Raw genomic sequence first — 14,457 nt, 5'->3', positions numbered from 1 at the left:
AGCACAGATCTTAGCACAGAGCAGGAACCCAAGAAATATCATCAATGCTCTTTCACATTTGTCTTACATAATATGCCCTCTCTTGATCAAATGTGGTAATAATATTAAAATGGAATTGATTTTGTCATTGATGATAGCATTTTTATAATAATAAGTCAAAGGCTACAGTCAAATGTACAAGGACTCTGTATTAGTTTTCCAGAGCTCATAACAAACTACCACAAATTGTATTTTAAAACAACACAAAAGCATTCTCTTACAGAGGCTAGAAATCTGAAATCAAGGTGTCACCTGAGCCATGCTGCCTTAGGAGGTTCTACAAAACATTTATTCCTTGCCCTTTTCTGCCCTCTGGTAGTTGCCAACAGTCTTTGGCAACCATTGGTTTGTAGCTTTCTGCCTCCATTTTCACATGGCCATTTTGCGTCTTGCTGTCTCTCCTTTCTCTTAAAAAGACGCCAGTCATTGGATTTGGGGTCAATTCATATCCAGTAATGACATCATCTCAATTTGATTACATCTTCAAAGATTAATTTTAAATTTCACCAGCAAACATCATGACAAAACCCCACAGTGAAGATAACCTGCTGGGAACTGAATCCAAAATGAGCAGCAATGATATGATGGAGAACATAAATGAGAAGATGTAGATGAAAGAGGCAAGGAGAGGAAATAGCTAGGAGATCTCTAAAAAGATTGTTCAAAAACTGCCACTTAAAACAACTGCATGGAAATAATACAAGAGGGAACTCTGTGAAGTTACAAAAACTATACTATGGCTTACCATTAGACCGCCTGTAAACGTTCGGGTAGCTAATGCCTTGTAAAACGAAGCAACTAAAATAATTGTGTCAAATTCATTATAAAGTTATTTTTAAAGAACAGAAAGAATAAGTAGCAAATCAACAGCCCTGAAGACAGTAATACTACATGCATCCTGGCTTACAAAATATCACTCTGAAGAACCAAAGTTGGTTTGGCCCAACTCTGCTTTTTATAGCATGGAATATGAAGGGAAAATAGTAATAATAAATTCTTCAACAGAGATGTTCAATTTGTAAAGAACAGAATCAGGTTCGGAAAAATGAAAGTGTAATATGGAAGAGAGAAATAAAATTAGTGAATGGAAACTAGAACAGAAACAGAATTTTTAAAGGCTGATGAGATACTTCATTGAAAGCTATAAAGTACTTCATTTTAAATGACATAATTCCATTAAATTTTGTCTAGAATTCAGTAAAATTTTTCTTTTTCTTTCCTTTTACTTTAAAAACAATTTGTGAATACACAATTTCTGTTTGGGAAACTAAAACACTTTATAAATTAAATTTAAGACCATAGTTGTCATTTCCCATAACTCATAAATAAATAGCTACAATGATCATCATAAGAAGAGAGGAGGACCTTGAACAGTATGATTCTTTTTTATAAATGTGCCCATTTGCAATTTTTTCTGTGGTGGTTATTGTTTAAGAAGCTGCATTGCTAGTGTTCTATTAGAAATCTTCCTATTTGCTTGTATACTGCATATATGCAGTGACTGAAAATAAGGAATAATAGAGTCTGCAGGAAATGGATTTCCTGCAAAAGTCATCCTAGCTAAAATTAGAAAATTATCTGTGAACAAAAGCAGGTTGTTCATCTTTTTATAAGAGTATTCCTCTAAAGTAATAGTGATTATTAAATGTCATTTAAAAGGCTTCCATTTTGTTGATGTCAATTTACAATCTGTAGTTTGATTTGTATTACTCAGTAGTTATTAATACATAAAACTGTTGATGTTACACACTTAGCTACTTCTATAAATATAACATTAAAGTTGAAAGACTGTGCTGAGCTGTCAAGATATTTCAACAAGTCCTTAGTAAAAATATTTTTTTAAATTGACTCAATAAAAAATGAATAATTTTAACATGAAAAGTGCACTCTTTTGGCTTTCCATCAACTTATTGCTACCCAGTGCAAAAGATACACCCCATGAAAGCTGCCAGACAATTGGAATACTTTTCTCCTGACTCCCCCATTTTATTTCATAGACTCACTGCATAAGTAATAACATAAACCATGAAAATCCCATACTGTAACTTAACATACTGCACATTGATTACCAATCCTTATTAACCATTCTCCACATTTTTTCCACAGTTCTTTGTTTGGTAACCATCTTTTTTCTTTTAGCAGGTAATAATGATGATAATTCTAACAGTTGATTCATATTGACTGTATATCCTGTGCCAGGCAATGTTCTAAGCATTTTACACACATTACCATCCAACAACAACTATATGAGTAAGGTGATTTACTTACTTTAATTTAGAAATGACAAACCTGTGACCCAGAAAATTAAGTAACTTGCACAGTCACATAATGAATGAAAACAGAGATCGAATTTAAACTGAGATAGACCTAAATGCCTTCTATCTAACCACTATCCCATGAAATAGACCTTACAGATACTAAAAAGCTATTTTTAATAAGTTTCAAACCTCAGATGGTGGAATCTCAAATAATTACATCGGAATCTCATATAAAGACTTTAATTTAAACTTGTATATTATGACCTAGAGATTTCCTTTCTTCTATATGTTTAGGTTATTTCACTCTTCTTGTTTTTGTTTTGTTTTGTTTGTTTGTCTGTTTTAAATTTGTTGTTGGAGATATTCTGATGTACCCTCTCTCAGAAAAATGTTTACATTTTCCACTTTAAACTTTATTTTCTCTTTTTTTAAACTCAAGGTATACAAGAAACATATTCTTCAATAGGATTTTTAGAGGTGAGCCTGTAAGTCTCTTCAACTTTTCACAGAAAAACATTAGATCAAAAAGATGATCTCCTCTTCATTTCCACTGCCTTTGATCACAAATCTGAAATGCTTACACACTTTCCAAAATTATGTGGCAATTCTGGGGGGGGGTCAGACTGAAATTTAGAGAGAAACAGGGTTGTCCCATTTAGAAAATAAAAATACGGTACTCTTGGTTAAATTTCAATTTCAAATAAACGATTAATAATATTGTGTTGCATTTTATCTGGAAGCCCTAAAAAAGAGGCATAGAAAAAGTGAAATAAAAGAGACAGCTCAACATTCTGGACTACCTTGGAATATTTATTAGTTAGAAGATGTTACTAGAAGTCAACACAGCCACATAAACCACTGCCACAGTCAGGTATCTACAACAAATATAGGCTAAGCTAAAGGCCAGTTTGGCAGCTTCTGGTGATCAGTTTTATAAAGGAAGCTAAACACTATAGGGCCCTAGGTAGAAGACTGGGAGTGTAACAGTATGGAACTTAAATCCATATGCCAGAATTATTCTCAGAGGGAGAACCATGTGATTGAAAGAATAATGTGAGATGCTGCTTTAGGTCCCATGGCGTTTGTTAAACTGCCGCTTAGGAGAGTAATATGGTTAGTAGCATTACTTTATTGATTTATTTTTTTCATTTATTTATTTATTTATTTTTGCGATGGAGTAGGAATGCCTGGAAAAGTGCCAAATTACTTAGTGTATAGAAAAGCTTACGATTATCAAGTGCATATATAACTTTCCACCCTTTTCATACCCAAAGCTCAGTAGTCTCACGAAATTAACACTAAAAAATACTGTAAGAATATTTGTTTGAATGAATACCTCGGTATTATCTTGACTGGGCCACCATTTTGAAGTCAACTTGTTATATCTAGTGGTGTTCTGGAAAAGCAGCTGGGGAGGAATATAGGGAGATGATTTTCAACATGTATCAACTTCCAACATGTGACTATTCCCACCATAACCAATTGCAAGCTCCCAAACCAGCTTGCAAAATTCTTAAATATTTAATAAACAATTCTCACAAGACTAAATGGGCAGTTGCAGCACATGTCTTCATTTCACATTCCACCTCAGAGTAAGCATAATTAATACTCGTTTAAATATGTATTATGACAAAATATGTGCTCTAGGAGGACATGGATAGATTTCACTCTTATTTATGTCTCCAAATGTTTCCCAGTCCCTGGCATATAGTAGGCAGTAAACAAAATAAATCTTGGTGAAACTGAGTATTAAAAAATCCTTAAACTGTTTAGAAAAAGATCCAGTGCTTATAGGATTCTTATCATTTCAATTTTAATTCCCCCAACCCCCCAAAAAACAGCAGTAATTTGTCATCCTTATCAGGATGTCAAGTAAACTGACTTTTATGCTTTCATTATTGCCATCCATTCCAAATGTTAACAGAATTTCCTTTTTGAAGGTGAACAAGCTTAATTTAATTATCTCTTTGGTGAACTCTCAGAATCAGCATTTTTCAGTATATAGTCTCTATGACTCAGGTAAACACATTTCAACAGGGGTCAAATCTTGTTATGAAAATGTCAAATTAACACATACTGATGTATTGCATACAAACCCAGCTTGCAATTGATAAAAGTGGTCTGTCAGTGAAAGACTAATGAGAATGAATTTCATTTCAGGTCTTATACCTAGCTAATGATGTGAAGAAAAAGAGAGCATAAATAGTTAATTTACTAAATTTTTAAATATGATTCTATAAAGTAATATAGTTCCCATTAAAATCAAACATATTGTTTTCATTCTTAATGTTCACAAAAGATTTTCATTTTCTTAAGGAGTAAACCAAGGAAAAACCAAGAAACTTTAAATCATGCCATAACCATTTTCAAATATTTTTTCATGCAACTTTTGTGATATAGTGGCATGTTTGTGGCCTCTGTAGATAATATTGAACTGTACTTCAAATAAAGATGACAACAATCTTCTGCTTAAACTGGAGTTGTTGAGAAAAGTAATCTCAAAAAAAGTAGTTTATGAAGCACAATCACTCAAACTCCAGTAGTCATAGGTGAAGCAGAAACATAAGATAAAAGACAATGCTCATCTCAAAGTATTTATCTACTTATAATCCATACATGTAATATGAACATAGTGTTCGTATACAATTTTGTTAAATTAAAGCTTATGGCATAAGTCATCTAGAAAAAGTGGAAATAATTTCTCATTAATTTAATTAGCTATAAATATGCTTGTCAAAATGGGTTCGAAGCAAACAAACTTATGCAAATATTATCACATTGTAAGAATAAAATAGCCAAAAGCAACATTGTCAAATTACCTGCAATAGATGGGTTTATTATTAACTCAATTGTTTACATTTGACATTTTAAAATATTATACCAGAACTTTAATTTTACTTTTATGAAAGTGTAGATATCTAGGAACTCCAGAGAATGAACAGCCAACCTAGCTTAAATATTAAACTACATAGAGAAGACATGATTCAGAAACCAAAAGAGATACCAATTCTTGAAGATGAATTTAAAATGAAGCTGATGATCTGAATATAGATATGAATCATAAAAAGTAAATATATTGCTGAGCAACCAATGGGTCAATATACAAATAAAAATAAAAAATACTTTGAAACAAATTAAAATGGAAACACAACATACTAACATATTTGAAATATAACAAAACCAGTACCCAGAGGAATATTTATAGCAATAAAGATGTATATAAAAAACAGAAATAGAATGATGTCAGATAAATAACCTAACTGTACACCTCAAGGAAATAGGAAAGCAAAGACAAACAAAACCCCAAATTAGTAAATAGAAATAGTTAATATCAGATCACAACTAAACAATAGAAAGACTAAAAAAATACAAAGGAAAACCAAAATGAGACATTAATTTGTTGAAAAGATAAATGAAATTGACAAATCATCAACTGGACAAGCTAAGAAAAAAGTAAAACCACAGACAAAAAAGAAGACATTACAACTGACAGAATGGAAATATAAAGGATTATTAGATACCATTATAACTATACACCCAATAATTGGAAAACTTAGAACAAATGTATACATTTCTGGACATATACAACCTAGCAAGATTGAAGCATGAAGAAATAGAAAACATAAACAGATAGGTGCTAACTAATTAGATAATTAAAAAGTCTCCCATTAAAAAAATTAGGACTGCTGCTTCACTCCTGAATTCTATGAAATATTTAAAAAATAACTAATACCAATTATTATTGAACTATTCCAAACAATTGAAGAGAAGGAAATACATCCAAATATATTTTATGAGGCCAGCATTACCCTAATAGCAAAAAAAAAAAAAAAAAAACAAAAAACAAAAAAAAAACAGAAAAATAGAAAACTACAGGCCAATATCTCTGTTAAAATAGGTGCAAAATTTGTACACAAATCACTACTGTACCTAATTTAACAATATATTGAAAATATCATTTATTATAATCAATTGGTATTTATCCCAGGGATGCAAGGATAGTTCAAAATATGCAAATTCATAAATTTGATAGATCACATCAACAGATTCAGGACAAACACCATATGACTATTGCAAAATATGCTGAAGATATTTGATAAAATTTAATGTCCTTTTATGATAAAAACTCACAACAAGTTGGATATGCCAGGAACAAACCACAAAATGATAAAGGCCATATATGGCAAATCTATAGCTAGTACCATACTAAACAGAGAAAAACTGAATGCCTTCTCACTAAGATCTGGAACAAGACAAGAATGCTTCCATTCATCGCTTTTTAATATAAATATATATTATTAAAATACACATATATCTTACTGGAAATGGAGGGAGATTTTTTCACTTGATAACATGTATTTTCCTAAAATATCAATATCAAACCTAATATAAGATTTTAGAAGAATTCCCTTTCAAACAAAGGTAAGTTTTCTACCACAAACAATTCTGTTTAACGTTTTTCTTAACCAATGTTGTCTAATCAAAGTACTGATAATATTTAGTGTTGGCAAAGATGTGAGGAAGCAGAAGCTCTCACATCCTGCTGAGGAGATATTTTCTCCAAAGTAATTAAACCCATTAAATCATTTTGGAGAAAACTCTTGCATTGTTCAGCATTGTTCAAGCACTTCTACTTTTCAACCTGTTCCCTCAGAGATATGGTCTAAGGAGAAATGCTTAAGCTTAGTTGGAATACCATTGCAGGCAGTAGTGATATTTTATTTTTAGATTTTTACCTCCAATTCCTTTATTTTTTTATGGCTTTATTTCTTAGTGTATAGACACACACACACACACGCATACACACACGAGCAGCAGAATTTCTTAGTTTATGAAAATGCATATTATAAACAACTACACATTAATTTCAAAAGACTTTTGTACCAAAACAAACTCATACTAACAAAATATGTATGCATAGGATCTAGTTTGAGGTATTAAGAAAGATAAAACATCAGTTTGAAAAGTGCCCCTATCAGAGCAACATGAATTCTGCTAAAATCAAAGCAAGAATAAACATTAAATTTGTGTTAAAACTTGGTTGGAAGAATAGTGAAATCATTGATGTTTTACAAAATGTTTAAAGAGACAATGCCCAAAAGAAATCAGGGGTTTACAAAGGAGTAACACATTTTCAGAAGGGATGAGAGGATATTGAACATGAAGCCCACAGTGGCAGACCATTCACATGAATTTGCAAGGACAAAAATCATCTTGTTCATGCCCTGAATGAAGCATATCAATGATTAACAGAAGAAACAATAGCCAACACTATTGACATCTCAATTGATTCAGCTTACACAATTCTTACTGAAAAATTGATGTTGAGCAAACTTTTCACTCAATGAGTGCCAAACTGTTGTAGTCAGATCAGCCGCAGACAAGAGTAAAGCTTCCAATTGAAATTTAAACCAGTGGGGTCAAAATCCTAGGCTTTACTAGCATGATCCCAATGATAAAGCACAATCAAAGCAATGGCTATCAAGAGGTGAAACTGTTCTAGTCAAAGCAAAAGTGGACTAATCAAAGGCAAAGATTTTGGCAACTGTTTCTTGGAATTCTCAAGCCATTTTGCTTGTTGGCTTTCTGGAGGTACAAACAATGATAACATCTCATCTCGTTATGAGAGTGTTTTGAGAAAGTGAGCCAAAGTTTTAGCAAAAAAACACCCAGGAAAACGTCACCAGAGTCTCTCTCCACCATAACATTGTTCTTGCTCATTCCTCTCATCAAGCAAGGGTAATTTTGTGAACGTTTCCATGGGAAATCATTAGGCAGTCTCCCTATAGTCCTGATTTGGCTGTTTTTGACTTCTTGTTTTCTAATATTAAAAAAAAATTTAAGGACAACCATTTCTCTTCAGTGCATAATATAAAAAAGAATGAATTAACATGGATAAATTCCCAGGATGTTCACCTCTTTAGGGATGAACTAAATTGCTGGTATCATCATTTACAAAAGTGTCTTAAACTTGATGGAGCTTATGTTGAGAAAATCAATTTACATTTTTTATTTTTATTTTTTAATTTCATTTTTTTGAACTTTTGACATCCTCTTGTGTGTGTATTCATATACATACATATATACCCATATAAATATACACATTCTTAGTGTAAATATGTTTCTTCATGTGTAGTGTACATGTCTTACAAATTTAGCTTCAAAGTTTTTAGAAAGTTACACAAAAAATGAAGTCTTATTTGCACTCAGTAACAGTTTCATTTATTTATTAACATCTCTGAAAACTCCCATAATGAGTTTGACATGTATTCTTTCAGTTCCTGATTATTTCTGCCACATTTAAATGTATTAATAAACTATATATATGTATATCTATACCATGTATGTGTGTATGTGTGTGTCAGTGTCTGTGCTCACTAACCTGCTTTCCTATTCAGCATTATATTTTCCTATTATCTCTAGTAGTTCATGTAAAATAATATATTCATTTAAACTGCCAGATAGTAAACAATAATAGGAATATTCAGTGTTTCATAAATGCATTCCCTTACTGAGGAACACTTAGGTTATTCCATTTATTTATTTATTTATTGCTGAAAAGCTATTAACTATAAGCCTCTGCTCAGACTAAGTGTGAAAGTCTCTTTGCTATCCAAATTTTCAGTTGATATGCAGTTCCTTTTCGATGTTCAAAGCACACTATGATGATGTTCCCTATTAACCCCATTCTAACTGATTAGCAAATGAGTCTCAGAAACAGTAAATAATTTTCCCAAGATCATCAAGCTATGTGGGGAGCCAATATCTGTATACAGGTCTATCTCATTCTGGAAACTGTGTTCTAATCAAAGCATTGCATAATATATATTCAATTCACAGAATTAGATTGTGATATCAATTATTTTTCTGTTTCACAAAGCTTGTTTTTCCCAACCTTATAATTTGTGGCAATGATGATGTATACTATTGCCTGAATAAGCTAATATCCAGTTAAGAAGAAGTTTTATACCAGTGCAATGGCTCACACCTATAATCCCAATACTTTGGGAAGTAGAAGTGGGAGGATCACTTGGGCCTAGGAGTTTGAGACCAGCCTAGCCAGGTAACATAGCAAGAACCCATCTCTACAAAAAATGAGAAAAAGATTGCTGAGCATGGTGGCACACAGCATAGTCCCAGCTAATCAGGAGGCTGAGGTGGAAGGATCACTTGAGCCTGGGAGGTTGAGGCTGCAGTGAAGTGCAATCTAGCCACTGCACTCCACCTTGGGCAACAGAGGGAGACTCTGTCCAAAAAAAAAAAAAAGGCATACTTTAAAAAATACTTTAACTTGTTTTAAAAGTTTTGATTACGACCAGGCATGGTGGCTCATGCCTGTAATCCTTGCACTTTGGGAGGCTGAGTTGGGCGGATCACGAGGTCAGGAGATGGAGACCATCCTGGCTAACATGGTGAAACCCCGTCTCTACTAAAAATACAAAAAATCAGCCTGGTGTCGTGGCGGGTGCCTGTAGTCCCAGCTACTTGGGAGTCTGAGGCAGAAGAATGGCATGAACCCGGGAGACAGAGCTTGCAGTGAGCCAATATCGGGCCACTGCGCTCCAGTCTGGGAAACAGAGCGAGACTCTGTCTAAAAAAAAAAAAAAAAAAAAAAAAAAAATTACAATAAAAGATAAGTTTTGACATATGTAGTGAAAGAGTAAGTCCGTTTAAGACAATGAGATTATAAACTCATGAGATTGCTACTGTGTGAAGGAAATACAAGGTTATCACATTGTGGTCAAAAGTTTGAACCTTTGCCAGCCTAATGCTGACTGAAAATCATTTCTCCTCTTGACAGCTACTGCCTTTTACCTTTTTACAAATCACGAAACAGTAAGTATCACCGTTTATATATCTGCAAGACAAAGCTCAAGTTACAAAAATAAATAAATAAATAAATAAAGTGATGGTCAGAGCTTTTTCTCTAAAAACCAGAAAAGCACAGGGAAGAAAAAAATGTGTTTGCGATTACTAAAAATTCCATATAATATATGTGTTTACAATTAATAAAAGTTTCAAGAAAAAAATGTTCAGCTTGTGTCCATGTGTTGGAGGTAGGAGTTTATGAGTGTGCTAAGAAATCTTGTACAACAATGAAAATACAGAAAAATTGAGTTCCACACAGAAGGATATTGCTACGAACCTTGAAATATTTCCTTTCTACATTTGCCAGTAACCAGAAATTCCATCGCTCTTATCTTACATTCACTTTCATCAGAAAAAGTAAAGCAGGAAGCAGCCAAAATCTCCCTTTGCAGGGGGCCATAAGGAGCAGATGTATGTCTACTAGTAATTTCATATTGTAAATCTGGCTAATAATTTCTTACATGTATTTTGTTGGGTACTATGTTTTATTCAAAAATATATGACACTAACCATATTATCAACATGAAAAAATGTAAAATATTATCAAAATGAAACTTCTTAATATTAATACTTTCAAGCTAGCCTTAAGATATCACTGCAGGCTTTCCTATAGAGAAATTTTATTTCCTTCTTAAATAACTTTGCTTTTCAAATGAATATAAAAAATTTTGAAAAATTAAAACATATTTAAGAATGCTTCATTCACATAAAGGACATTTTTTTAAAGTGACTTTCCTAAAAGTACTGCTGATCAGGGTAAAGCCAAGAATATATGTGCCACATATATAACCAAACAAATAATTTGTATAGCAAATAATTAACTCATGTAAATCTATAAGACATAAAACAGTACAGAAACTAAAAGAAACACATAGATATTCTACAGAATCTAACATGTAAATGATGAATGAATTAAGATGGTCGACTTCATTAAAATTTAGAGCAGTGCTAATTAAAACAAAAATGAGTAATTGTTGAAACCTACCAGGGTACCCAACTCAAAATGTTTAACAATAACATTAGTCTAGGATATGGAGCACCAAAATTCTCATTAGTTGCAGGTAGGAGAGACACTTGATACAGCTACTTTGAAAAGCAGTTTCCCATTGCCTAGTAAAAATATGGTCAAACATCCGGAGTCAGCAAAATAACATCAAGCATATAACATAGAGAAACCCTTGCCCTTGTTAACCAAAGACCTGTACAAGAATGATCATAACAGTAATGCCTATAATAACAAGAAACCAAAAATAACTGAATTGTGTATCAAAAGGAAAATTATATATCAAAAGTGATATATTCATAAATAAAATATGGTACAGCAACAAAAATGAGTGCACTACATCTTACACACTAATGTAGTTGCATCTCAAAAAACATGAGCAATCAAATGTCTCAGAGGAATACTATATGTATAATACTGCTTACATTTTAAAGTTTCAAAGCGTAGAAAATTAACATCACATATTTTATTCACAAATACACATGTAGTAAATGATAAAGGAGAGAAAGGAAATGACAAATCAACTTTCAAATTAGCAATTATTATTGGGTTAAAGGATCTGAAATGTACATACAGAGACTTTCAAAAATCTTGGTCATATCATTATCCTATTTCTTAATCACTTTTAAAAATACATAACTAAAAAAACACAAACAGATACACCAACAAGTAAATGAATGAAACCAAAAGTTAGAATACTGTCATTTATAAATTTTGTGGCTTTGGTGAAGGTTTTCCACCTTCCTACCTGCAATTATTTATTAATTAAATGACATGGGAACATACTTTAGAGTCTCTTAGGGTTCTAATATTCTTTGATTCTATATTTCTGTGACATGACACTTTTGGTAAATGTGGGCAATGTATCAGCAAATGGTTCATAAGTACAAACATAACCTTTTGTTATTTTCTTCATTAATTGAGCCTTTACTTTACCTTTATCTGTAAAATAAGTGTGTAATAAAGACACAAAATTCATTCCACTTCTATAAAGATTAAGAAATGTTACAGTTATTGATTTATGTGTGAGCTAATATAATATCACACTTAAAGACATAAAACATTGTAATTTTTGGTGTAAACAGTGAGAAATTTGCAAGTATTATGCTTCAAAATTTTAAAAGAAGTTATAAAATTATTGTGTTTACAATCAGCTTTTGCTATGAGAAATAATAACACTTGCTTTATTCTACTCTCATTTAAGTTTCCTTTGCTCTCTAGAAGTTATTCTGTATCTTGCTGAAGATGCTTATTACCAACTTTAAGTCTGTAATGAAAGACACCTACTCAGATTTTCACAGGTGCATTAGGCTTCATTCAAAATGAAAACCATAATATACATGAGCTTAAAAAGCCAATTATTGGAATAAATTAGTTCTTTATCTTGGAGGGGCAGCTGATATTTCAAATAGAGGTTGAACATATTTTTTTAAAACTACCTTTCCTCATAAAGTCTTTTTGGCACTAAAGTTGAAAATATTCAATTCTGAATCCATACATGGCACATAATTCTTGTGCATAGCAGAAAAATATGCCACTAATCAGCAAAGAATGTATGTGAGTACTAGTCAAATATTCCTTTTGCCTTTTAAAGAAAAGACAGTTTTAGTTGATAAATGACATTAGGAATTGAAAGGAAAGGCTGAATGCATAAAAGCCTGTAAAATTATGTATTTTTATGCTCATGATAGAATAAAACACTGTGAAAATTCATGTCAATCCTGTTAGTTTGAGTCTCTTTTTCTATGTACTACCATAGATTTTAGTTAACAAGAGTGTAAGGCCACCATTGCTACTGTAATTAGGGAAAAACATGCAACTCGTGGCCAAATGAAAAAAATAAATTGCTTTATGGAATTTCATAACTGACATATTCATAGGGTCCTTGACCAAAACCAATTTTATAGGGAGAGTTCTTTTTTCTCTCTCTCAAAAAATAAAATATTCTACTTTAAAATTTAAAGCACATATAAGACCTATTGACCAAGATCCTGGCTGCTTTCAGGAGCTGGTGTTGAGTGTCTGTGGCTTTTCCAGGTGCACCATGCAAGCAGTTGGTGGATCTACCATTCTTGGGTCAGGAGAATGTTGATCCTCTTCTCACAGCTTAACTAGGCAGTGCTGCAAGTGGGGAATCTGTGTGAGGGCTCTGACCCCATATTTACCTTTGGCAATGCCCTAGCAGAGGTTCTCCATGAGGGCTCTGCCCCTGCAGCACACCTCTAAAATCGAGGCAGTGGTTCCCATACCTCAATCCTTGACTTCTATGCACCCGCAGGCTCAACATCACATGGAAGCTGCCAAGGCTTAGGACTTGCATCCTCCGAAGCCATGGCCCTAGCTGTACCTTGAACCATTTTACCCGCAGCTGGAGCAGCAGGGACATAGGGCACCAACTCTCCAGGTTGCACACAGCCCCAGGCTGCACACAGCAGGGGGGTCCTAGGTCCCACCCATGACACCATTTTTTCTTCCTGGACTTCCAGACCTGTGATTGGAGGGACTACTGCAAAGGTCTCTGACATGCCCAGGAAACATTTTCCCCATTCTCTTGGTAATTATCATCCAGCTCCTTGTTACTTATGCAAATGACTGCAGCAGGCTTGAATTTCTCCCTAGAAAATGGGTTTTTCTTTTCTATCACATTGTCAGGCTCTAAATTTTTCAAATGTCTATGCTTTGCTTCCTCTTAAATGCTTTGCTGCTTAGAAATTTCTTTCACAAGATACCCCCAAATCATCTCTCTCAAGTTCAAAATTCCACAGATCTCTAGGGCTGGGACAAAATGCCTCCAGTCACTTTACTAAAGCATAACAAGAGTCAACTTTGCTCCAGTTCCCAACAAGTTCCTCATTCCCATCTGAGACCACCTCAGCCTGGATTTTATTGTTCATATCACTATCAGCATTTTGGTCAGAGCCATTCAACAACTCTCTAGGAAGTTTCAAACTTTCTCACATTTTCCTATAATCTTCTGAGCCCTCTACACCTTTCCAACCTCTGCCTGTTACCCCGTTCTATAGTGGCTTCTACATCTGTGGGTGTCTTTACAAAGCAGTCCTCCACTACCCACTACTAATTTACTGTATTAGTCCATTCTCATGCTGCTAATAAAGACATACCTACGACTGGGTAATTTATAAAGAAAAGAGGTTTAATTGCCTCACAGTTCAGCATGGCCTGGGAGGCCTCAGGAAACTTACAGTCATGGCAGAAGAGGAAGCAAATATGTCCTTCTTCACATGGCAGCAGAAGAGAGAAGTGCAGGGGAACCGCCCTTTTAAAACC

The sequence above is a fragment of the Macaca mulatta genome, chromosome 2 (assembly GCF_049350105.2).
Source record: "Macaca mulatta isolate MMU2019108-1 chromosome 2, T2T-MMU8v2.0, whole genome shotgun sequence".
Lineage (NCBI taxonomy): Eukaryota > Metazoa > Chordata > Mammalia > Primates > Cercopithecidae > Macaca > Macaca mulatta.
This window is presented reverse-complemented; position numbering follows the sequence as displayed.